General features: G+C 38.5%; 1 pseudogene; it reads right to left on the bottom strand.

Annotated features, from left to right (window-relative positions):
- Positions 1–1,170: 1,170 nt before the first annotated feature.
- Positions 1,171–2,951, bottom strand: LOC108429477 (annotated as a pseudogene).
- Positions 2,952–13,451: the final 10,500 nt, after the last annotated feature.

Below are 13,451 nucleotides of genomic sequence, written 5' to 3'. Positions count from 1 at the left end.
ACATTCTGTGTGGCGTCTTTTCTATCTGAATGCCTTGGCCAAGACCAGGCTGAGGTACTTTACCAGCCCCAATCACATGAACTGATACGTCTGATGATAGATTATTGCTGCTTCTTTTCATGTGTACATTTGAATGTATTACTGAGATGTATCTTATTCTTTCTTCATTATAGTTGGTCGCTGAGGTGGGCGGGTGGCTTGTCCTCAAACAATGGCTTTTTTCATGGCTAACTGGAAAGCATAATGCTAGGCTAGCTCTCTAAAGGTGCTAGACTGTGTAACAGTCAGCAACCAAAGCCAAACGTTAGCAGCACAGAGAGCTGCTTTATGTTAGCCTGTAGATAATAACAGTAAATAATAACAACCACTTTGTTTAGGAATATTACTAAAATAAGCAAAATGTTGACAATAAGATGTGAGACACTGCTTGTTTTTTCACAGTGTATGTTCTGTATAACCAGTTAGATGTGATTCTCACTTACAGCCTGTAACAGCCTGGCTTAAATGTCTACATCAAGTTTTATAATGCATTGCAACATAAGTGAAGAAACGTTATAAGGTCATATACTGGTGCTTTATAAAGTGCTATGCATGTAATTATAACTCATTGCTCTGTTTCTAACATTTAGGGTTTTTATGTTTTCGTTTCTTTAATTATGTCCATTTTGGCCGCCAACTAAAGCTTCACTTGCTGTGAGTTTTTAATATATATGATCTAATCTACATGTCAGTTTTCATAGGCTCTTTTGATTGGTCCTTTCCATCTGTTTGACCACCAGATCCTTAAGATTAAATTAAAATTCGCTATCAAAGACTCAAAAAATCAACTTGCACCCTAGAGTCTCAAGAACTGACTGAGAATCAAACCTGAGACCCCAGACTCAAAGCCCAGTGACTTGAGACTCAATTCAGACTCAAAAGCCAATGATTCAAGGCCCGACCCTGACTCGAACCCCAAAGACTCGAAACTTGACTCACAGTTGAACCACAGAGACTTGAGACTCGACTCTGACTTGCATTTCCCTGATCAATCCATGTGCTTTGTGCTTTAACCCTTCGTCGTTTTGGAACAAAAGAAAACTGAAACTGGAGACAGTAAAGTATATGCTTGAGAAATGCTTTAATTGAAATGAAAATAGCCGAGTGCTTCCTCTTTGGTTCTTTTGCAGACTACCCTCTTGCGATAATGTAGCTGATCCAGGGCAGAAAGCCGGAAATTCTGGCATAAACATTTGGCATTAGTGTTGAATCACAGCGCCTCTCACCAAAAGAAACAATACCTGCTGCAACATCATTACACACCAGAGGACCCCCAGAGTCTCCCTGTTAACAACAACACAAATCATTGTATTACTTTGGTGTGTAGTTGTCAAAATGTATGTATTCCTTGATGTACATGTTGGGTCAGCCTGTATTTTTTCATACCTGACAAGATCCTCCAGGATAATGTGCACACACCATCCTTGTGGTTAAACTCCAATATTGAGCACAACTGTGCCTGTCTATGATCGTGATTTGTGTCTCCATAAGACGGTTAGTCGGGGGATGAAAGGCTGCTGTGCCTCCCCAGCCAGCTACACTGCAGACTGTGTTGGCCGGGATGTCCTCATCTCTTTGAGGTAGGGCGATCCAGCTGATAGTTGCAGACGGTGTGACTTTTGAACGCAACTGTCAGAAGATCATTGTTTGTTAAATTATCAAGAAGCTGGCAGAATGTGATAAATGTAAAGTCTCAGTGGTAACACTGTCTATGAATAACACACCTATAAGAATTGATGCACAGATTCATAATATATTATGATGCATTTGTAGGTCATAATGATATAAATCATTGTATCAATTCATAATGCATTGTAAACATGGCTATGAATATTTATAAAAATGCATTACACTTCATAGCCATGTTTGTAATGTGTTATAGTCAGTGCACCTATATAGTAAGTGGATCGACAATAAGTGTAGAAACAATGAGGTGGTCATAATGTTATGCATGAGTCTCCATCCAATCTTGGGAATGGCTGACCAGTATTTTTACGGATTTCAGCATAGCCATTTACCTTCAAAAGCATGATGTCATAGTCTGCAGTATATAAATTAAACTGCTAATGGGGGTAGTAAGCCTCCACTTCCATGCGGACGGAGCCTTCTGCGTTGTTTGACACATCATGAGCACCCAGCACTGCTGTAAATCTTGGTCGGCTGTTTAGAGAAAAAATGCATATGTTGCATGTTATAGCAAATGTAACATTCTTTGAAACACTCATAAGTTTCCCCCATATTTATCCTCAACATTTAATTCCCATGAGAGTAGGAGATTCAACAAGTCGTGTTTCACAGATAGGTGACTCCAAGTTGTTAATTGGTTGAAATTTGTCCAGACGACCATCTTTTTAAGCAATGGCTGGAGAAAGTTAACAACCTAAACAACAATGAAGACATTTTGCCCAGATTTCAATGAGAAAACACTTTGAATAAAAACTTACTTCCTATAGCAGTGCGCAGCCGTCATGACGTATCGGTCAGATACAAGAAAGCCGCCACACATGTGTCGTCCACCCATCTGGAGGGAGACCATGTAGGGTCTGGAGTGAGGTTTAGCCTCGGTGCCATTTATTATACCAACTTTAACACTGGCTGAGAGAGAAAGAAGGCAGCGGGGTTATAATCATATTTTCTGTGTGCTTTTTTGCTCCAAATTCTGCTCAGTGTGAACCAGTTATCACAACTTTCTGTTCTGTTCTAATTAATAATTAATAATTAATGTATCTGAAAACTGCATGCAAGAACTGAGGCGTACAAATAAACACAGTGATTAAAATAAAGCTTTAATAAATAAATAAGCAACGCATCGGTTCTTGCTAGTTTATTCTTACCAGAGTGGCCCAGGTATGGTAGCACAGCAGCCAGCAGCATCAGAGAGATGAGAGCCATGATGATGTAGGGAGAGTATATGCTTTCCCTGAAGATGTTCTCTTTTGCAAACAAAATCTTATATAGAAATGAGGGGTGAAAAAAAATCTGTTCACCACATTCCTTCTTGTGGTTTGACATGTCTTTTAAGTTGAAAAGAGAAGTTGGAATCTTACTTCTGTCACCAGTGAACCAAGACATGGTTAAGTGGTTGAGACTGTCTACTTGAAAAATCAAAAATGACTGACCAGATTTGAATTATTAATGCTTTGTACATTTGTGTAATGATAACTTTATAATGCGTGTCATTTCATTTACATGTTTCACAGTTTGGGTTTTTAACGTTTCCATCTTTATGCACATATTAAACTGTCCATTTTTATCTATGTTGTCTTTATTAGGGTTAGTCCTGTCCTTATTATGATTGGACTTAACCTGTGCTCTTATTAATGTGTGCATAATTTAGTTGTTTTTTCCATAGTGGTGATATGCCCAACACTGCAGTTAGGATACTGTCTTGGTTGTGCTGCATATGCCTCCTGAAACCTGTTGTAAAAAAAAAAAAATCTGATCACCAAAAAAGGTACCAAGAAAAGGGCCCACCACATATTTGCACCTAGCAGCTGATGACTTGATCTGTGTCTGCTGACCAGTCACAATTTTTATTTCATCTGTTCATCTGATCAGTATTTTTGCCCTATCAGTAAAAACTGAACACAAATTAAGTATAAATTAAAACACCAAATGACCATACAGATGTTTTAGATAATGTTTTATCTCAGGGCCCGAGCAGCAGACCAACCCACCCTAAGTTCTAACTATCTATCCTGTTACACACACACACACTGAGTTCATTCCATGGGGAAATGGAAATGTGTCCTGTGGTCTGACAAATCAAACTTTTAATTCTTTTTGGAAATCATGGATGCTGTGTCCTCCAGGCTAAAGACCACTCAGCTTGTCATCAGTGCACAGTTCAAAAGCCAGTATTCATGATGGTTTAGGACTGCTTTAGTGCACATGGCATGGGTGCACAAGTGCACAAGGCACCATCTATGAAGGCACCATTAATGCTGAATGATATATATACATGTTTTGGCAACATATGCTGTCATCCAGATGACATCTTTTTCAGAGAAGGCCTTGCTTATTTCAGTAAGACAATGTCAAACCACATTCTGCATGTATTACAACAGCACTGCTCCATATTAAAAGAGTCTGAGTGCTAAACTGACCTGCCTGCAGTCCCAACCTGTCACCCACTGATAACATTTGACTCATTAGGAAATTAAAATATAACAAAGGAGAGGTTACTTCAGCTCTAGCCTCATAGGTTACTTCACTTCAGCTCTAGCCTCATAGGTTACTTTAGCTCTAGCCTCAGAGGTTACTTTAGCTCTAGCCTCAGAGATTGCTCCAGCTTTAGCCTCAGACATTGTTCCAGCTCTAGTCTCACAGATTTCTTTAGTTCTAGGAAAGACCAAGCAAGGCACATTTATTCATATAGCATCTTTTATATGCTGCAGTCATTCAAAGTACTTTACAAATGAGAAAATACATCCATCCATCCATCCATTTTCTAAGCCGCTTCTCCGTCAGGGTCGCGGTGAGAAAATACAGATAATTCAAAATATAATTGAAAAAAAAATGGAATAGAAATAGAAATAGAACATGATTAAAGCATGATTAAAACAACAATTCTAAGATTCCTAATCCCTTTCATGTCCTTTTGAGGTTCTGACCATGCCATTAATCACTAATACTCTAAAAAGAGGTCCTTCAGACAACTGCAGCACTGGGCCAACACTGCCCATCACTGCACTGAGTTTTCCAATTCCATTTTGCAGTGTTACTTTTGGCCTACAGCAAATAAAAGAAAGGGCAATCAGCATTCACCCCTTTCAACTTACACCATGTTCAAAACTCCACAATATGAAAATGATATAAATAGAAAACTCACTCTAAAGTGCTCTGATACATATAGTTTAACATTTCTCTTGGTCACTTGTTCCCAGTTTGAGCACAGCTGGGACTCTGATTCTACAAATAGGTAAATGCTGCCATCTGCCATGCACTTTGGCAATAGCAAATCAAGATGGGTCATATCACCTCTTCCCTACATTGTGTTGGTACTCAGAGACATGAAAAAGAAGGGGAGGTAATTTGGAAAATTGTTTACAGTTGGCTTATGGTAATATCTGTAGAATGTATTGTATGTATGTGTATTTCATGTATTTTATACTATCCTTAAGCCCTCATGCATACTGGTGCACATTATGTGAGATTTCATGGAGGGATTCATACTACTGTAGAATTGCTACAGTAGTATAACAGGAGACAGTAACTAGTTTATTCAGGCAAACTAGTTTATTTGCCTACAGGCAAAACACTAAACTCTTTTAATGTTCTTAACTTTTGATGTGATAAAATCTGCATTGTTCCTCCTGAACCTCAAATTTTGCCCTGGCGTTGGAACAATGGACCAGCATTTCACCCTCTCACTGATTGTTGCGGGGGCATGTGACTTTGCCAACCCAGTCTACATGTGTTTTGTGGACTTGGAGAAGGCTTACGACCATGTTCCCAGATATCTTGTCAGAGGTCCTCCGGGGCTACTACTCCAGGGCATTCAATCTCTGTACTCCTGGATTGAGAGCTGTGTTCATATACTCTGCATTAAGTCAGACTCTTTGAAATCTGCCAGGGTTGTGCCCTGTCTCCACTCCTGTCTGTTATTCACGGAGAGGTTGTCAAGGTGTAGCCAAGGTCAGGAGGGCATTATGTGTGGAGACCAAAGTGTTATGTTAAGTGTTAATGTTCCAAATCATCCATCTAATTTTAATACAAGATAAATACAACACAAATAAACATAACATGCAGCTTTTAAATGATTCCATTTATTGAAAATGAAGATATATTCAAAACCTATATCACCTATGTGACAAAGTAATTGCTTCCCTAAATCCCTAAAGTGTGGTTCAGCATTTGTAGAACTGTCTTAATTCAGCTACATTGGAGGGTTTTCAAGAAACTGCCTGTTTAAGGTCTTGCCACAGCAGCTCAATGGGATTCAAGTCAAGACTTTGACTGAGCCATTCCAAAAATGTTATTTATTTTGAGCCATTCAGAGGTGGACTTGGTTGTGTGCTTCAGATAATTCTGGCAGCGTCCACAATGCCAGGAACAGGCTGGGCGGCGTCCACAACACCATGGACCGGGCTGTTGCTCTAACCTGGAAGAACAAACAGAAACAGGGCCCTCTCAGCTGCCCTCAAGGCTCACCTGAGCTATGGGAATCTCGCAGTGGTGCTTCAGAACAAGCCGAGTACCATAGAATGGGTTATCTGAATGTTCTTTCCATCTCACCTCGTCTTGCACTACAGGTCGCTCCGGATCCAAGGCACTTACCTGAGCTCTAGTCGTCATAATACCAGACGGGATTGTCCGTCGCCTTTTTTCAGTAATGAGACGCTTATGTACCCTCAGCGCCAGGGTATTTGCTGTCTCCAGTTTGGTGGCATTGGAACATGTCTAACTCGGGCTTGGAAACAGCCGGAGTTTCATCCCAACGGAACCATCAGGGTCAAGATGGTCCAGGTTCAGGTAGCCAACACGAAGAGATTGGGGTACAGACAGGATAACACAGGAATACAGACTAAACAAAAACAGAGACTAGAACAAATAATGGCGGCCAGAGGAGCAAACACCAAACAATATCAAACACTACCAAATGATACAAACACCTTAAACAAAAACCAGCACTAGACTAGGGAAAACACAGGGCTTAAATACAAGAGGGCTAACAAGGGATTAACAGGACACAGGTGGAAAACAGGTGGCAACAATCAGGGGCGGAGACTGAAAACAAGGGGGCTGGACTATGAAGATATCAAAACAAAGAAAGCACATAACAGGACTAAAAGGTACACAAAAGCACATGAGTGGGAGGGGCCAATCATGACAATTGTAAATGCAGCGTATAGCACTGGAGGCTAGTTTGCTGATTAAAGCTATTGCTTAGCAGCAATACTAACATATCAACTGTTTAGTGGAACTTTTTTCTTTGTGAAATAAAAATAAACCTTCTTGCTTATCAATTGTGATGTGGTTATTTTACCCAAAGCTACCATCAATAGTGATGCTGTGCTATGATTTCAATACATTGAAGTCAAGCTATACAGTAAGAGAATGTCACTGTGCCCACGCAACACCACCAGTGCAGAGAACAGCACTCCTTCTAGTGCATCACTGCATACATACCCTAATGCATGCCATCTTTGCATACTAATAGCAAGCTCTGAGTTTGGAAGATGTAAGGTTACAGGCTTGCTTTCACTGAGCCAGTATCAAAAGGATGAATTTTAGAGAGCAGTCTGCTCAACAGTGAGGTAGGTGAAGACAGTGAATAATGCATCTAATACAACACAGTTTTCAAAACATATACAATGGCAAAGTTCAAGAAGCTTCACAGTGAACATATAAAAGCCTTGTGGAGTAAAGTGGCTACAAAACCAGGCTAAAAATAATTTATTACAGGAAATTCCAATGACATTTTTTATTTTCTATATAATTCAGAGGTTGAAATGTAAACAAACTCAGATTTCTTATTAGTGGTGGTGACAGGAACCAGAGATCACAATGCCTACATACACAAATTTGCTTTTTCAAGCACTCTAATAAATAAATAGAGCACTCTATTGTTATGTCTCATACTTCTTGTACTTCTTATTCTTCTTCCACACTTTTCTGCGATTAATACAGCCCGAACCGCTTAATGTACAGACTAGTTTTTAATAAAAGTTTGAAACCTCCCATAAGAATGAATGGTGGAATGTTCTAGAACTTCAGTCTCACAGACACAGCTGTCACACAGGGAATCTGCTTTAAAATCCTTAAACTTTCACTTAGAAACTCCATTTCAGTTTCTCTCTGAAACCTCAAAATATCTCATTTTATCAATTAGTTTTAGAGTTCTGAACATTTGTTTGGCACTAGGCACAGAAAACTGCCCCTTTCACATTGCCCCCCCCCCCATACCCACCCCCCCCCCAAACACATACAGCTCTCTCACCCACACACACACACACACACACACACACTTGCAGCTCTTTTCAAGCAGTCTTGCAGTTCAGGAAATGCACATCTAGTTTTATTTGCTGTCCTAAACATTCACTCTCAATCTCACTCCAAATTAGCCAACTGCAAACTTGCCTTAACTAGCTTGTAATAAATTACACTATAAAATGTATATTATGTGCAATACAGCCTAAATTTAGCAGTTTCAAAAATGTTTTATTTCATTACACACATTGGTTACACTGAAATGCTTAGCAAACAACATAGCACAGTGTAAAATGTTGTCATTCTTTTTTGTTATTCTTTTTGTTATGTTAATGTTCATCACCAATGTCACAATAAACGAAACTATGCAGACTCATACTTTGTAGATTCTTGTAATGTTACCCTATGTTAGTTGACATGGTTCTTTCACATCTGATGTTATCTTTGCTGGTTCTGTATCCTTCAGCTCGTCAACAAATGCGCATTGCACAGCTGTTCAAGACGGCGGCTCAAAGCGCGATTTGACAGTGGCGTAAAAGTAAAATACACTCCACAATTGTAAAGGAAGCCTAGTAGCCAAAAATACCTGTTCTTACATAATGCTGTTTTAAAAGTAGAATTTTTGAAAGGATTGGTCACACTTTATTTGGATGGTCCCTTGTAGCTTATCTACATATACTTATGTAGTTAACATTTGGTGATGCTCAGTTGACTACCAATAACATCTCGGTTAATGATCAGTTCAGCTCTTGAAATACTAACCAACATACTAACTAGACAAACAAGTCCTGCTTGGACAGTTTTCGTTCAGGTGTTTTAAAAATGTAGCCCTTTTGTTTCCAACCAAAAGGTAAGAACAGAATAAGAGTATTGTAATACTTGGAGGCCTTAAACAGCTTTTACAGAATTAAAAAAATAACCCTAGCAACACCACAGTGCCTGATACAGCTGTACCGGTGCAATGGACATTACCATGCCAGTGTTGCTGCTGTGCTGAGAACCACCATCCACCATCAAAATGATGATTGCAGCAGGGGCCCTGTAGAGGAGAGCTGATAAATTGTGCAGCAGATGAGCTACAGTCAGTAACTGCATATCTACACCATTCACACAGAGCACTGTGAAAAAGTCTTAGGCACCAAAAACTATTTTTAACCCATTTATCTGTATAGAAATTGTGCTTTTGCCAGTAAAAACACCACACAATGTTAGAATAAGTACAAGTGAACATAAATATAGTCAGAATGAATAAGAATTTAAGGTGTTGTGAGCAGGTTGGGTTCTAGATTTCTCTATGATGCCCCCAGGCATCATATAGATTTGTTAAATTCTACCACCAGAACTGAATTAGCCAGTTAGCCCGTATAAATTATTCAAAACAGGTGCTGGATGATAACTACAACTAATTTGTTTGAAAATGCTTACAATCTAACTGGAGGTGCTTCAACTTTTATACAATACTCCATGCAGTGAAATGTGATTTGTAGTAGCATAGCCATAGCCAAAGTGATCAATCAATAACTTTTGGTGTCAGCTAATCCCAAAAGAAAAAAAAAGGCAAAATCTTTGAATATGGAACCTCTGCATCATACATACAAGACGCTACCAAGCATACAAGGATTGCTGATTAACTATAATACAACCTCAATTCCAAGTTGGGACGCTGTGTAAAACATAAATAAAAACAGAATACGATGATTTGCAAATCATCGTATTAAATTCAAAATGAGTGAATATTTGCAAAAAACAATAGTTTATTCGTTTGAACAATAAATATCCTGTCTTTTTAGTGTATTCAATTGAATATAGGTTGAAAAGGATTTGCAAATCATTGTATTCTGTTTTTGTTTTACACAACGTCTCAATTTCATTGGAACTGGGGTTGTACATGTTGCTATCTGTACTGCTATATGTTATTTTGTCATGTTATACGGCTGTTGTAGTTTACATATATTTGTACAGTTCATCCGCTCAGGCACTCTTTTGCTTCACTCATTCTTATACTTTGGACTGTGTGTTTCATACCATGTTGTGTTTCTATTTTTGTATTTTTTTTTTTGCTGTATTTATTGTTGGGCTTTGAGCTTCTGCACTATATTGTGTGGTAACTGGTATGATATACTGCACTGTCTTGTAGTAGATAGCAGCGTTCGCAAATGACAAAACATTCTAGAGGGCTGTAATTCAACTCCAGCTCACAAAATAACATTTGTGAAACAGTAACATGGACCATTGTGGCTGAAGCAGCACATTATGCACTGCTTTGTACATACATCAGGTACATAGAGTTGAAAACTACTGGGAACCTTAAAGGCCTTCAAGGCCTTCAGAGAGGGTCTATTGATTTCTGAGAAAAAAAAAGAGTGAGAACAGAGACTTGGATACTACATTTCAGGGTTATGTATGTATGCTAATTTGGTCTATATTCTGACTCAAAAAAATGGCAACATTTCACTTTTACAGCAACTAAAAATATAATTTACTGTAAGTTGTGTAAAACTGAGCCCACCTTCAATGGCAGCTGACTGCCATGTGTAAGAACCTAGAGAAACTACGAAAAAGTTTAAAAAAAAAAGTAATTTTTCCTCGAAAGTTAAACATTTTTAGGTCAATAAAACAAATCTTTTGGAAAATCCTCAAGCTGGACAATTTAGAAAGCTCAGTTTTCTGTCTTTTCCAGTGGATGGATGTTTATGAAAACATTGACGTTTGCACGCAGGTTTGTATGCTTTTTTGCATGTACTATATACTTGTATACTATATGGTCCAGAGATGCCCAAAAGAGGAAGCCCTAAATAGGCTGGTATCAAACATGATCTTGTGTTTTATACCAACCAGTTCAGATACGTCCATAAAAGGAAGCACTAGAACAGACTTTTATCAAACACAATCATGTGTTTAAGGCTGTCATCATAATCACCTCCATCTTGCAATATTTTAGCAACGTTTACAGATTGTTATCTATGCTGAGGTTTTCCAGCTAAAGGCCTGCTGTTGTTAACCAGGCTGCTGAATGAAGGTGAAAATTCTAGAATACAGCAGTAATGTACCAGATCAGAACCACAAAGGCTGATCAGAGACATTTTATGCATTTTTTGTTTGTATAATGTCTCTCTCTCTCTCTCTCTCTCACACACACACACACACACACACATACACACACACGCACGCATACGTGAACACACATTATTGTACATGAAAGTTTGAACACCTTCAGTCAAACAACATGTTTTGTTGTTTTCTAAGTGAAAATAACCAAATACATCCTCTACAGAGAACAAGCAAACATCTTTCTGCAAATTTTAGTGCAGTTCTTATTTGCTGAGTTTAAGAAGTTGAAAACATTCACATGAAAACAGTCACTTTTCAGTTCAGTAAATAAACAATACTTGTGTATTAAAATGGGCAGAAGTTCTCTGTTCGTTAAAAAATACATAAAAAACAACTGTCCATAGCACAGCTAAGTTTGCAAGATAGAGGACACAGAGCAACATAGCTCTCCATATCCTGTAAAAGTTCAGTAAAAATAAGTTTAATTGACATAACTGGTAGTGTTGCACTGAAGTTACAGTGCTAAAGCAGCTAACAAGTAATGCAATTCTATAGCACCTAAATACAAGAGAGGAGATACAAGTCGGCTCAGGTCCAGGTTCTTTCCCTCCACAATCACTCTGCTGAACTCCACACCTCACTGATAACACTACCGCTCATACTGCACACAGCGGACTATGAACACTGCCTTTCATACTACACTCACCAATCAGAGCTGTTGTTTTATTCATCATTATTACCATCGCACAAATCTAACATTCTACTGCCATGTAAATTACACATCGCAACAGTTATTCAATACAGTGTACATCTCCAACATGTTCATGTATATATCTACACACCTATAATCTATTTTTTTGCATATCTATAATAGTAATTTATTCTATATACTGTAATGTTGCACTATGTCTATTTATTGCACACTTGCACAGTCTGTTTTTGCACTATTTGCTACTACTTGCACTTCTGGTAGATGCTAACTGCATTTCGTTGCCATGTACTTGTACTGAGTAATGACAAAGTTGAATCTGTCTGTTTGTCTGTCTGTCTGTCTGTCTGTCTGTCTGTCTGTCTGTCTAAATCTTTAGCCGAGACGAGCACCACACACAGTCTAAACATTTGAAAACATTGTTTTTAACAGAGGTATTGCAGCACTTTCCACTCTGTATTTTGCCATTACTACATTTAACTAAAGCCAGTTCCAGACTACAGAAAGCCACAGTAGATAAGAGGAAAGAGAAAGGTAGCCAGTCTTTTAGAAAAACACACAAATGCTAATGCTTACCTCTGGTAATGTTACTAGGCTAGCCTTTTTGCACCTCCTCTCTGTCAGCTTGACAACAGCAAGCTTGTGAAGAGTTAGTAAAGTGATGGCAAGCATGATCTTGAAAGTTTTATTTCGGTTAGTTTATTTGAGTCCAGTACTAAAATTAACACAGCGCATCTGGTGTGTGGTGGCCTTTAAGAAGCCAAGCACTTCTTTAATTTTACCCAACCGTACTGCAACCGTAGTTGGTACCTTACCTGCCCCTGACAACAAATAAACGTGTTTAAGTAATATATTAGCCTCTGTTTTTAAATAGCAACAGCTTTTTTTTGGTTTGGTTAATAAATCACCCAAATAACTTCTCTGAAAAAAAATGGTGATTGATGTTGGGCAAAAACTTTTATTTACTGAATTGTTTATTTCTGATGATGAATTTGCATTGATCTTACTTGTTATACTGACCATTCGTCTATATGAAGGGTGATTGCATTAGCCACTGTGTCATCCCATATGGAAATCTTATATATAACCATATATGCACATATCATAAAGGGGAAGGTATTTAGGGGTACAAAACATGTATATAGTTCTTAGAAATTATATTTTTAGCATAATTTGACTGAAAAGTAGAGTCTTGCCAGATTTGAACATGAATTTTAGAATTTCCCCTTTTGCTTTAATGCCACCCATGCTGGCCTGAATTTCATGTTTGCTGCACAAATTCCTTTTCCTTGTATATGCAAGCAAATTTAGTAAAGAGAGCCTGATTCCGATACCTTATGATTACCTTAAAACTCACAAATAAATTGTGCCAAAAATGATGAAGATGGAGTTTGTCCCACCTTCCATGTAGTAACAGCCTTTACTGTTGTGTCAAGGTTCACACTAAATTATGAAACACTGCTGCAGGCATCCAGTTCCATTCATCCACAAGAACATTAGTGAAGTCTGGTACAGATGTTGGGTGATGAGGCCTACATTCCATTTCATCCCAAATGTGTTGAATGAGTGAGCTGGTGGAGAGAATACAAAGCCCTTTGAAGCCTCACCAAAGCCTCCTCCAAACTGTGAAGCATGGTGGAGGGAGTATAGCAGCAAGAGGTTGCTTTACTGAATCAGGAACAGCAGAGTAACTGAACTGTGAATTACAAGCTTGTAATTC

This window comes from Pygocentrus nattereri, chromosome 15, assembly GCF_015220715.1.
Source record: "Pygocentrus nattereri isolate fPygNat1 chromosome 15, fPygNat1.pri, whole genome shotgun sequence".
NCBI lineage: Eukaryota > Metazoa > Chordata > Actinopteri > Characiformes > Serrasalmidae > Pygocentrus > Pygocentrus nattereri.
Note: the sequence above shows the minus strand (reverse complement) of the source record. Positions and strands in the feature narration are given on the sequence as shown.